Raw genomic sequence first — 13,443 nt, 5'->3', positions numbered from 1 at the left:
GAAAGAAAGAAAGAAAGAAAAGCCTATAAATAGCTCCAGGTCTGTTTTTGACCTTTAGGAGTGTTTTCTGGTGGAGTCTGATGGGGTGGAACTCCCTGGCCCCAAAGTCTATTTTTGGTATTCCCTGGGGACTACATTGCTTTGCTCTCTTTGCTGCTCTGTTGCACACTAAGGGATCAGATTTACAGACCTAAATTTGACAGAAACAATAGCTAACTTTCTGTGATTGATAGTTTCCAAGAACTCTGTTAAGGGATTTATATATTATCACATTTAACTCTATAGGGAATATTTTAATTTTATTTTTTACCTTTGCTTTAGAACAAATGAGACACAGAAAGCCAAAATAACTTGCTTTCGCCTCCAAAGGTACTGAGTGCTTGAACTGGAAATGAACTTTTAGCTGCTTGACTCTACAACCTGAGCCTATACCCTCTGTATTCCAGGTGGTGCTGATGGTGACGGTCTCGTTAGTTGGGGAAGGATTTGGGATGATCTGGACTTCTTCAGCACCCCTGGAATTAGGGAAAACTGACCTTGAACTCTATGCTCTCCTCATAGTAAGTCTATGGTTTGGGAAGATTCTTCTCTTTCCTTTCCTTTTCTTTTTTCTTGCACTTGTTTCTCTCTAAATGGGGAGAATAGGTTCAACCCATCAAGTGGTTATGGGAATGAATTTAAATGGTGAGTGCAAATATGGACTTTTGAGGCCTCATAGTCTAGAAGGAGAGACAAACACACAACTAGTTCTTGAAAAGGCAGGCTGTTGTAACGGTAAGGAAAATATTTTCATTCTTGGAATGAAAATTCTCCTTAATGGGAGAGATGCTCCTGATCATATCAACGGATTTTAGTGTGCCTATGGGAATGACACAATTTACAGGTTAGACATTGGACTGGAATATGGCCAAGTGAGCACCAATGGAGATGCCAGGAAGACACTCGTTAGTAGTGACCAGAGGGGCGAGCTTCTCCTTTAAAAGGATTAAAATCTGAGAGGAAAGAGTTTGCTAGGTTCAGGTCTTAGTTGTGATGGAAAAGGGAAGAATCCATTATGAGAAGGCTAGGAAAAATTATTGGGGAGGGTTAAAGGAAAAGGAAGCTAGAAGAATGTGACTAGTGGAAAGGAGAATATTTGGGAGAAGAGAAGAAATGACAGAGAATAGAAAAGATTACAAGAAAATAATAAACAAAGGAGGAGAAAAAAAGATGGAGAGAAAGAGAGAAGAGAAAGAAGATGGTTTGAGAATGAGGGGAAGAGAGACAAAGGGATGCTTTTATAAAGAACCTACACATACTCACTGTGGTGGGAACAACATATACTCACTGTGGTGGGAACAACATATACTCGCTGTGGTGGGAACAACATATACTCGCTGTGGTGGGAACAACATATACTCGCTGTGAGAAGATTTGGAGCTTCAGAACACTTCACTCTGAGAAGATTTGGAGCTTCAGAACACTTCATTGTGAGCATGTGGAACTTGTACATGGATCAAAAGGCAGTTGTGCAAACAGAACAAGGGATATACATGAGGAAAGGTGTGCAACAGGGTTGTGCCCTCTCCCCTTGCCTATTCAATCTGTATGCTGAGTGAATCATCAGAGTAATATGGCTGAAGCACTTCCACAGCCTGGGATTAGAAGTCAGCCTCACTCTCCATCCAGCAACCTTCCCATTGTATACATGGGGACATGCTAATGTTGCTGACATAGATCTGAAGTAGGTATACTTTAGAGATGCAATCATATACAGTGATTGAGAGCAGTCCTGAGTTTAAATTGCTGCAATTTCTCAGTTGTTTACCCTTGGATAATGACTAAACATCCTGAACCACAGTTTGCTCATATGCAACTTAGGCGTAATAAAAATATTGATTTCACTGGACGGCTGGAAGGATTGTGAAAGGTACTGCGTAAGTGCCTGGGACAGAGTAGGTCCCCAATAAGGGTTAACTGTTGTTGTTATTTCAGATATAGGATTAGCAGTTATTACTGCCGATACTGCTGCTCTTTCTTTTGGACAATGTGGCATGAACGGCAGCTCAGGGCATCTGCATGCTGATGTCCTCAGGTACCCCACTGATTGGAGAGTCCTTACCTTGACACTTACCCCACTGGGCAATTGCCTAGTTCTCTAGTGGAAGCTGTTACTTGCTCCAGCAAAGGGAATTGGCTGCCACTTGACCTGGCATTGTGTAATGAGGGCTTGACCTATGCCAACTACAACTCCCTGGGGTCATGTTCCACCAGGTCAGGACTCTTGAAGAACTTTCCTGAGGACTCAGGATGGAGCAACCTGTGGGAAATGGTCCAGGTGTGTTTTACATGTTTGTGTACTGTGCCAATAACACGAGAGCGTTAGAGTTGGTCAAGGCATGAGAAGAGAATGAAAATAGCCTGGCCAGAGACTGCAGGACCACAGGCTCATGGCTTTCCCAATCATTTAATTAGCTGCATCCCTTGTGAAATTCAGTCTTGCGAAATTGGCCTTGATGGGCCCTTGATATGAAATGGGAGTGATTAGCGACTTGAGGTCAGACAAATTAGGTATTCACATATATGTGGAATATAATAAAATTTGTAAACCTAACTTATGGGATGTCTAGGGTTACTTCTATTTTTGAAAATGAGGAAATGGAGGTTCAGAGTGTTTAAACATTACATCCATTTTGAGATGTTTTAAGCCTAGTTTTCCCCTTTCACGCTCTTCTAAGATGATCCCATCTGGTTAAGCTCAGCTGCTAACTAAAATGTTAGAAGTTCAAGTCCACACAGAGGCACGTCGGAAGAAACTATCGGAAAAAAATTCTAATCTCACACAGAGGGGGTGGCCATGAATTGGAGTCTACTTGAGGGCAAGTTTTTATTATTTATTTTTAAATGTGGGGGAAAAGCAAAAGTCCATATTTCCAGTCCTGCCCGCTTCCCTGAACTCTACTCAGGTATCTAAATGGTTACATAGCATTTTTACATGGGTGTCTAATGACCATCTCTTACTCATCAGGTCCAAACAGAACTCTTTCTCTCTCATTTTAAAATCATTTTATTGGTGGCTCTTACACAATCCATACATACTTCCATTGTGTCAAGCACATTTGTATATATGTCACCATCATCATTTTCAAAACATTTTCTTTCTACTAGAGCCCTTGGTATTAGTTCATTTTCTTCCTCCCCTCCTCCCACCCTCAGGAACCCTGGATAATTTATATATATATTTTTCATGTCTTACACTGACTGCTGTTTCCCTTCACCCACTTTTCTGTTTTCCATCCCCCTGGGAGGGGGTTATATGTAGATCATTATGATCAGTTCCCCTTTTCTCCCCCCTACCTTCCCCTTCCCTTCCTGGTACCGCTACTCTCATTATTGGTCCTGAGGTATTGATCTGTCCTGGACCCCCTGTCAAACAACTCTTGAGTTATCTTTGCGATATCTCCTTAGTTTGGTCATTGTCTGATCTCCACATTCCATTGAATGTGGTCACGATAGACACACTTTCTACAGTCAAAGTCTATGGTCCTCTTGAGTTTCCCAGATTCTTGCATCTCTTACATTCACGTTGTCAGTGAGGCTGCTTCACTCTCTCTTAAAAAGCATTTTCTAGACCTGTCTGCTTTGCTCCAAGTAAACCAAAGACACTCTAAATTCATACAGCCTCCCAATAGAAGCACAGTAGAAACATCCTAACAGGTTTATCCTCTTTCCTTACCCCACTACAAACCATTCTCTATGAAGCTACCTAGTAGATCCCTTCCCCCCCAATGCAAATAAGTCTGCTTACCTTCCTCAGATGTCTTCTACATCATTTAAAGTAAAAGTCAACCTCCCTACACTGAGACTATAAGTCCTTTTACGTCCCAGTTCCTACCTAATTCCTGGATTTCAGCTCCCACTATCCTCTCTTTAGCACATTCTGATCAACTAGACTGGTTTACTCCATGTTATTTAGCTCCTCAGCTCTTGTGTGTGGGAGGATGTGTGTATAAACTCTTCCCTTGGCCTACATTCCTCTGACTGAAGATCTGCACATTGTGGACTCCTCATTCCTACCCTCTGCCATGTCTGTAATGCTGAGCACATGCCCTGAAATAAATTAGTTCCTCTATAAATGCCTGCTGATTGAGTTAATGACTGTTATTTTATAGCCTCAAGGCTGGCTTAAAGCAAGAAGGTCAAAAGAGTACATGAGCCATACTCCGAATATTGTCCTATGTCCCAAATATCATTTCTCAAAGTCTTTCTACCATCTGTAAGTCGAGGGTGCATTTTTGAAGACACCAAAATGAACAACAGGGGTCGCATTCTCTCAGTAATCTGACCTTGACAGGGTCAACCATGGTGCAGGTGGCAAAAACATGATACAACTGACAAACAAGTGTGTGTCTCTGCAGAGGGCCCTTTCTTGGGTGGGGAGCTCTCGAAAGGCAGGGCCCATTCTTGCATTGACAGCTGATCCCCTTTGCTCCTCCCCATCTCAGCACACCCATCTCTTCCCTGACTTCTTTAGTAGCTTTTCTTCTTTGCACGCCCTTCCTTTTCTTCTTCCTTTGACCAAATCAGAGGCCCAGTTTGCACTCCACCCTCATCTTGGTCACTAGTTGACTAGAGTGAGTAGTTCTGAGTTAGAATCCTGACGTTGGTGCTTACTAGACATGCCTTTCTGAGAAAATGTTTTAGCTTCGCTAAACCTCACTCTGGTAGTTACATACTCTGTTGTCAATTTGAGACTTACATGTGAAGGGGTGAAGTTTAGCCTGTCAATCAGGTCACAGCTTGGTGACCTCATTTGGAGGAACTGAGAAGATAAATAGCTGGACACACGCTCACTCCCTGCGAGACACTTCTGTTGACAAAACACATGGAGCTATGCTGGAGCTCTGGAGCCAGAGGAGCCACGTGGAGACCTCTGCCAGTGCAGAGATGGTTACACCACCACTGGATCCAAAAGACCTTCCACCCATTGGGCTGTGATCTTCCTGCATTCGGCATCGTTGCATGTGTTGTGTAGTCTGAAGAGGACTTTATAGATTGGTATTGGACATATGGGCTAATATTGGACTTATGGAATTGATCTGGACTGAGCTGGGATGTTTTATCAATATTCAACTGCTCTTGTAGATAAAGCTCTTTCTTATACACATATGAGTGTCTATGGATTTCTTTCTGTAGTCTACCCAGACTAACACATGTTCCGTTGTCATCTGTAGAATGGGTGAAATAGTAGTCCTGTCCTTACAGAGCACTTGTAAGGAATGAGCATGTGAAGCCTTTGGTGCGGTGCCTTGTGCTTGTTAAATCCACTTAGGACTTCACTATTATGTCCTTTGTGTGCTAATCTCTGATGGTTACCTTTCCTTAAACCATTTGTTTCTTGGGTGCTCAACTCTTTGATATGAAATGTAGATTCTGACCTGAATCATCATCTGTTTCATATGTGTGGGTCCTTCTTGAACAAAAAGTAGGTTTCTTCAGAGTACGGAATGTGTGCCACAGAAGCCTAAGAATACTTCTGACCTTCCACTTTAGGCTCTTTCTAGACCCAGATTAATAATAACTGCCAACATTTATAGAGTCTTTTACATTTGACTGCAGCTACTACTGTTATCACTACCATTACTACTATGAGTCCAATTAGTACTACTATTATTAGTCCATTACTTCTTTTGCTATTATTCTTACTTCTGTTGCTCCTACTGCTATTACTAAAACTAAACCAAAAACAACCCTGTTGCTGTTGACTCAATTCCAACTCATATGGGACAGAGTACAACTGTCCCTTTGGGTACGCCAGTCTGTGAATCCTTATAGAAGCTCACTGTCACATCTTTCTCATGAGGGACAGCTGGTGACTTTGAACTGCTGACTTGTCGGTTAGTAGTGAACTGCTTAAATGCTGTACCACACTAGCTATTGAACACCTAGATGTTCTGGGCATTATTCTGTGTACTTCACATTTGTTATTTCACAGACCAAGTACATTAATCAATGTAGGAGGCTCCTATGCAGAGTCATTGCCCATGTAGGTTGGATGCCAGCCTTCTTGGTTTTGAACTAGGTGTCAATGGTTACTAGTTGTAATTACTTGGTGTCAATGATTACTAGTTGTTTACTTCTGGGAATGCCTTATCTACTCTGTGACTCCATTGTCTTAAAATGTTGTTATTGTTAGGTGCCATCACGTCTGTTCCCAAAACCTAACAACCCCGTGTGACAGAGCAGAAGTGTCCTGTAGGATTTTCTAGGTTGTACTCTTTACAGAGGAAGACCCTCAAGGAGATAGATCGACACTGTGACTGCAACAATGGGTTGAAGCATAGGAGTAGTTGTGAGGATGGCACAGTGTTTCCTTCTGTTGTACATAAGGTTACTGTGGGTTGGAACTAACTTGATGGCACCACCACCACCACCAACAACAACAAATTTTTACAGAAATAGATTGCCTGGCCTTTCTTCCATGGAGCCCCTACATGGGTTTGAACCACCCACCTTGCAGGTAGCAGCAGGGCACTTAACTGTTGTGCTTCCAGACCTCCTACTTTACAACAAGGATGGCAGTGATAGAATAGAATTAATGAGATAACTCAATAAGCACTCAAATTATAGTTCTTTTTTTTTTAATTTACTGTATTTATCAGTAATCTGTTCCCCTTCCCCACTGCCCTCCTTTGTACTCCCTAGCACTGTGATTTTTGTACATCTACTGCATCTCCTACCAAAAAGTAATAGTTTTATACATCCTGAATCCCCATACCAGCCCAGAAGCTTCTCATGTTGGGTAGCAAGTCTTGTTCACTGTGGTGGCCATGCCATTTAGCTCCTGCTTGGTACCTCATCCATTTACAATGGATGCTTGCCAAATGGCTAAAGGGATTGAAGTCTTTAGTGTGTATTTTGAGCCAAGCAGTATGTTAACTTGATAAAATGGAAACATCCCTTCCTCCCTTTATTGGGCTTACCATTCACATTTTTTCAAGAAAGAGATGGAGACTCTTGATGGTAAGCAGCATGGCCAAGGTCAAATAGATTCTGTGTGTATGGGATCTGAATCTAGGATGCTAAACTTTAAATTCCTCATGTCATAAAATAGACTCAACAAATAATCTATAGAATGAATCACAATTCTGAAAATTCAATTAGGCGTCTTGGATGCATGAGGCTGGTGCTCTCTTTCCTTGAGAGTAGTATCTTGACTTTACTTGGAATAGAAAAAAATATAGAAACCCTGCAAGAGCCCCAGAGCTTGCCCAGCTCTTTGCATCAATGCAATTACCACTATGTCTCGGTGATAAGAAAACACCTGATTTCTTGGACTTGAATTCCTGGCTGGCAACTGAGTTGATTGCATGGCTGATCAACACCAACGTAGAGAAGTTGGATTAAAAATTTTTTTATTAACATGTTTTTGTTCAAAGAATATTGTTATTAATTTGCTTATGGGCATATACCCAGTAGTTGAAAGAATGTAAAGCACTGCTTCTAGCTGGTGATCAGTTTTCTAGCTTAAATATTTAAAGTACCACACACATGAAGTCCTATACATATATCTTACTTTTAAAATGTAATGAGGTCAATCCTCCAGTGGTAGAAAAGAAAGACAATGAAAAGACAGAGGGAAAAAATTGTACACAATCCCATCACTTTCACAACATTGTTCTTAGCATGCAGATGATTGTCTTTGCATATCTCATTCTGTTTATTCTAAAATTTTTATTGGCTATTGTAGTATTCATGGACTACCCCCTACTTTCCCTTAGTTTGTTAACAAAATAATTTTCCTTATTACAGTAGAGCAATACCGTGTTCTTAACTATAATATTTAAATAGTTAAATACTACTCCCATAGACCATTGCTCATTTTCCAGCTTTTACTATAGGAATGGATTATTATCATTGAGGTCCACTTTCAGAGTCAATGAAGAGGAAACATGGGACTATAGACTTGTATTTGCCATTGGTTAGAGCTCGATGCTGTCGTCTAATTGTTAGACTTGGCTTTCATGCTATAAAGTCATGACATCTTTTTTGGAGGCACATGAGAGATCATCTAATCCAATCACTTCATTTTGGAGGTGAGGAAATGGAAGTTTGCTACTTACCTGATCGTGGTCTGAGGTAGGAAGGTAAATGACATTTTTTAGAAACAAAAAAATGGGAAGATGTGGCAAGAGTATAATTGGCAAGAGGGAGATGGTTAGGATACTAGGATAGAAGGCAGTGGGGTCAGGGGAAATTTCAGGTAGAGTTTGTGGTTCTTCGTAAGAACTTGGACTTTTTGCATTAGTGATATGGAGAGCCATTGAAAGGATTTGCACTGAAGAGTGTCATGCTCTGAGTTATGTTCTAAATGCACCACTGTTGTTGAGACTAGAATGGTGATGGGTGGTGCTGTGGTGGGGGCAAGAATGGATGCAGGGAAATCATTGGAGGCAAATGTAGACTTATAAGCCTAAGATGATGATAACTTAGGCCAGAGTGGTATTATCAAGGCAACCAGAAGTAATCAGTTTCTAAATTCATTTCAGAGATCGAGGTGATGAATGCCTCCACATTATTCTGGCATAAATGACTTGCTAACTGGCCTTTCCAGTAACAGAAACTGGGAAAACTTCAGGAGAAACCCATCAAGGAGTGGAGAGGAGGTAGGAGGAGGAAAGAATCAATAATTCAATAATAACAATGTGGAACATGCTAAATGTGAGATCTCTGTCTATCATTCCAGTGGAGATGTTAAGTCAGCGATCAACTATACAAGTATAGAGGGCAGGACAGAGGTACCGAACTATAAATTTAGAGATTTTATGATTTGGATGATTTTAAAAGTCACAAGACTGGATGAGCTCACTTAGGAGGTGAGTGTGGAAGAGTGAAAGAAGGAGTTGGCAGAGAAAACCAAAATGCCATATCCAGTGTGGTGTTTCACAACTGCATAATTTACCACATTAGGGAGTTACTGTCACTTAGGTGGACAATCTATTAGGGATGTACCTTCGGTTTTCCTAAATGCTGTACAACATCCATGACCCAGAGTTCTTTATCCTAAAATAAGTCATGCTTCCTTGTATCTTCCTCTCTTTTCACAGAGACATCAACTCTACGGTAGTACCTGATGGATCAGTACCTCGATCAAACCCCGGGGATACCCCATTAGGTCTCTGACTAAGTCAGTACGCTGTATAATTTAACATATCATGAGTTGAACTGGGTCAAAGTGAACCTTTACCCTCTCTCTATGGGAGAGAAATTTATTCAATTCAATTCAATAACCCTTAATAATTGTACAAATTAGCTATGTTACTTGCAAATTAGTTAATCCATACTGGATAATGAGTAGTATAAGCAGTATTGGCAGTGTGTATATTTAATCTATGTACAGAAATGAACTGCTTACCATGACTTCATGCATTCAATCTCTGAGTGCACTGGAAGAAACTCACCCTATCATTTTATATTCCTCTCCCATTGACCTGACCTTGTACAGGTTATGGTTAAATTTCAGGACAACTGAACATTATGGGTTTGGAGCTCATTCAGGCCCATGTAAGAATCCCTGCTCCTATTCATTGATGCTGTTGCCTTGGGGAAAACATACTGTGATCTCTTTGAGCCTAAGTTGTTTTTGTTTGTCTGTCTTTTACTTCTACAATTCACATGTAATAATAATATTCATCAGGGAGAGTTGTAAGAATAGTGTGAAATATGGTGTATAAGATAATTACCATGAAGTAGGTGCTCAACAGAGATGAGTTCCTTGCTATTTTCTGTTAAGATTGGTCTCCAAAGCTCGGTAGGAAAATGCCTAGATCGTTTCTTTTCAATGTCAATGATGGCTCCTTTTCGGAAGGTCGTGCAACAAAGTTGCTTCCACCTTGCCTTGTTTCATTCTGACTTGAGTGACATTAGAAATTTGCATGTCTTTCACCCAGAAAAGACCCTGTCTCATTCATGGGTGCATTTCCCCTTGGACCCCTGGCGTAGTGTGTAAGTACATTGTGGTTGGGTGCTCAATATTTTTTATCTATTGTAGCAACTGTATTCAGAAGATTACCAGTGGAATTTAATTAGTAGTTCTCTGAGGTTACTGTATATGTGTGAATACAATACAATGGCATTTGAAAAATTCTTCAAATTCCTGATCTATCGCTATTGGTCTGAATTAAGGAGTGTTAGCCTGAGAATATTTAATGGGATTTCCTTTTCTGAGATGGGTGTTCCTATATCTTGGGTAATTAAAAACCATTATCTAAACTGAGAACCAACCACAAATGCTGCTTAGAAAGACTTTTTTCCCCTCACAATACCTAACGCCTTCACCCCAATTATCTTTGAGGAGATGGCTTTCTCCCCTGTTCACACACAAGCTTGACAATAAGGACTAACGTATCAGGTAAACATGCATAGTAGTAGACAAACTAGACAACAGGGTGTGTGATTAAACCTTTCAACCTCAGCTGCTACTTCTTTATGAGTTTGTGTGTACGTATGCGTGTGTGTGTGTGTGTGTGTGTGTGTGTGCAGAACAAGAAAGATGCCTGGTGGTGCAGTGGTTAGGCATTGAGCTGCTAACCACAAGGTCAGCAGTTCAAAACTACCAACCATTCTGCAGGAGAAAGACAAGGCTTTCTCTTCCAGTCAAGAGGACAGCCTCAGAAACTCACAGAATGAACACTGAAGGATCCCATGCCATGCTCACAATTGTTCTTATGTTTGAGCCCATTGTTGCAGCCACTGGGTCAAGTCATCTAACGAGGGCCTTCCTCTTTGTTAGTGCCCTCTACTTTATCCAGCATGTTGCCCTTATCCCAGGGCTGGTCTTTCCTGACAACGTGTCCAAAGGACGCAAGAGAAGTCTCTCTATCCTTGCCTCTAATGAGCATTCTGGCTGTACTTCTAAGACTATATATTGACAGTACTTTCAATATTCTTCATCAGCGCCATAATTCAAATACATTGATTCTTCTTGATTCCAAGTCCAACCTTCACATACATATGAGGCAATTGAAAATACCATGGCTTGAATCAAGTGCACCTTAGTCCTCAAAGTAATATCTTTGCTTTTCAACATGTTAACAAGATCTTGTTCAGCAGATTTATCAAATGCAACTCCTCTTTTGATCTCCTGGCTGCTGCTTCCATGAGCATTGACTATGGATCCAAGCAAGAAAAAAATCCTCGACAACTTAAGCTTTTTCTCATTTGTCGTGATGTTTCCTATTGGTCCAGTTGTGAGGATTCTGGTCTTCTTTACATTCAGTCATAATCCACACTGAAGGCTGCAATCCTTGATCTTCAAGTACTTGAATTCCTTCTCACTCTTAGAAAACCAGGTTGTGTCATCTGCATAGCAGAGGTTTTAATAAGCTTTCCTCCAATCCTGATGCATTCTTCTTCATATAATTCATCTTCTCCAATTATTTGCACAACATACAGATTGAATATATATGGTGAGAGAATACATCCTGACATACACCTTTCCTATTTTTAAACCCTGCATTATAATTAAGAGCAAGTTCAGAGTTTCTTCTGACATGCGCCTTGATTTTTTCTTTCCTTCCTGTCTTTTTCATGACCTTTTATTTTCTTCATGAATGATCTTTTTGATGTCATCCCACAGTTCACCAATTCTTCTGTCATTAGTCTTCAATGCAGCAAATCTGTTCTCGAAACATTCTCAAAATTCAAATGGGACAGACTCAAGGTCATATTTTGGCTCTTGTGGACTTGTCTTAATTTTCTTCAGCTTCAATCTGAACTTACATATGAGTAATTGGTAGTCTATTCCACAGTCAGTCCTTGGCCTTGTTTTAGCTGTTGCTATTGAGCTTCTCCATTGTTTCTTCTCACAGATGTAATCAATTTGATTTCTGTGTATTCCACCTGGAGAAGTCACTGTGTATAATTGTCTTTTTTGTTGTTGAGAAAAGGTATTTGCTTTGAACAAGTCACTGGTCCTGCACAATTCTATCACACTCTCTCCAGCTTTGTTTCTGTCTCTAAGCCTATATTTTCCGACTCGATGGCAGTGAGTTGTTTGTTTGTTTTTTGATGTGCAGAACACATCCCTGCCTTGCAAAAAATGCTCCCTATGATATAGTCTTAATTAGCACTGTCCTGTTTCTATTCATATGTTGTTTACAATATGATAATTGAAGTTAGTGAGTGTTTTCATAAATCTATTCTTGGGTAAGGTATTAAGAGGCCTTTGAAAGGAATGAGCAACCACTGATAATGTATAGGAGATAGACTGACCCAGTGACAGCAGTAATGACCTCACACATAACAATTGTGAAGATGGCGCGGGAGCAGGCAGTGTGTCATTCTGTTGTACACAGGGTCACTATGAGTTGGAACCAACTCGATGGTATCTCACATCAAAAACAACAAAGAGAGATAGATGACTACTCTTTTTTTTTTTTGAGTCCTACTGTGGTGGTACACATGGTTAATGTGCTCAACTGCTAAATGGAAAGATAGATATTTGAAGTCATTCTAAAAACTCAGTCATTGAAAACCCTAAAGATTCCAGGTCTACTCTAGCTCATGGGCTTTCCTTAGTCAGAGATGACTTGAAGGCAAAGGTGAAAGATTTTAGTATCTATTTGGCTTGAGGATAGTATACTGGAAAGAGTTTTGGGGCTGAGACAGACCTAGGTTTGAGTTCTAGCCTCATGACTACTTGGGCAGCCTGTCAGCATCATTCAGTTCCTTTATCCATAGAGTAGAATGATTAAAAAAAATGCTTGTAAGGTCATGATTGTCCTTAGAGAAAGATTATTCCATATGCTGTGGTAAGGAGTAAACTGAAGGAAGAGTAGTTGTCGATATTACAGTAGGCCAGAAATGAAAGGGAGTAGAAAAAAATGGGGATGTGTGTCTGTTGTTGGGATATTTGTGTAAGAATCTGAGTGCACTGAGAAGGTCCTAAAGCAATGAGGGGGAACTGGAGATGGTGGGAAAGATTGGAGTGAGGGATTTGCAACTAATCAAATGTGGGAGTTAGGAGGAGAGCAGAAGTTGGCTCTAAGATAGTCTGAAAAACAAGTATGTCTTATATCTCCATTTGAGACACAGATTTTATACACACAGAGCATTAGATCACAGAGAGGTAGTTTGTGGTTGAGTCCTGAATGTAGAAAATAACAGCTAACAAGCCATAGCAAACACAGCTGTAATTGACCAAGCACCTGCTTCATGCCAGGAAAGGTGCTGTAAACCAGCATTCTCATTTGATAGTTGTTTTGGAAATCAAGAAATGGAAGTTTTGAAGGATTCCATATTTCCCCAAGGACAAAGATCTGATGGAACCCAAACTCTGATCCATCTGACTTCAATGTGTGCACTCTCAACCATTCAACTTGTATTTAGAATATACCATAAATGTTCAAGAAAATAAGGTCCTAAATTTGGGAGTGAGTTGTTATGGGGATAATAGGAGGGACT

The sequence above is a fragment of the Echinops telfairi genome, unplaced genomic scaffold (assembly GCF_000313985.2).
Source record: "Echinops telfairi isolate 266 unplaced genomic scaffold, ASM31398v2 ScPeMD7_1;HRSCAF=3_0, whole genome shotgun sequence".
Classification (NCBI taxonomy): Eukaryota; Metazoa; Chordata; class Mammalia; order Afrosoricida; family Tenrecidae; genus Echinops; species Echinops telfairi.
This window is presented reverse-complemented; position numbering follows the sequence as displayed.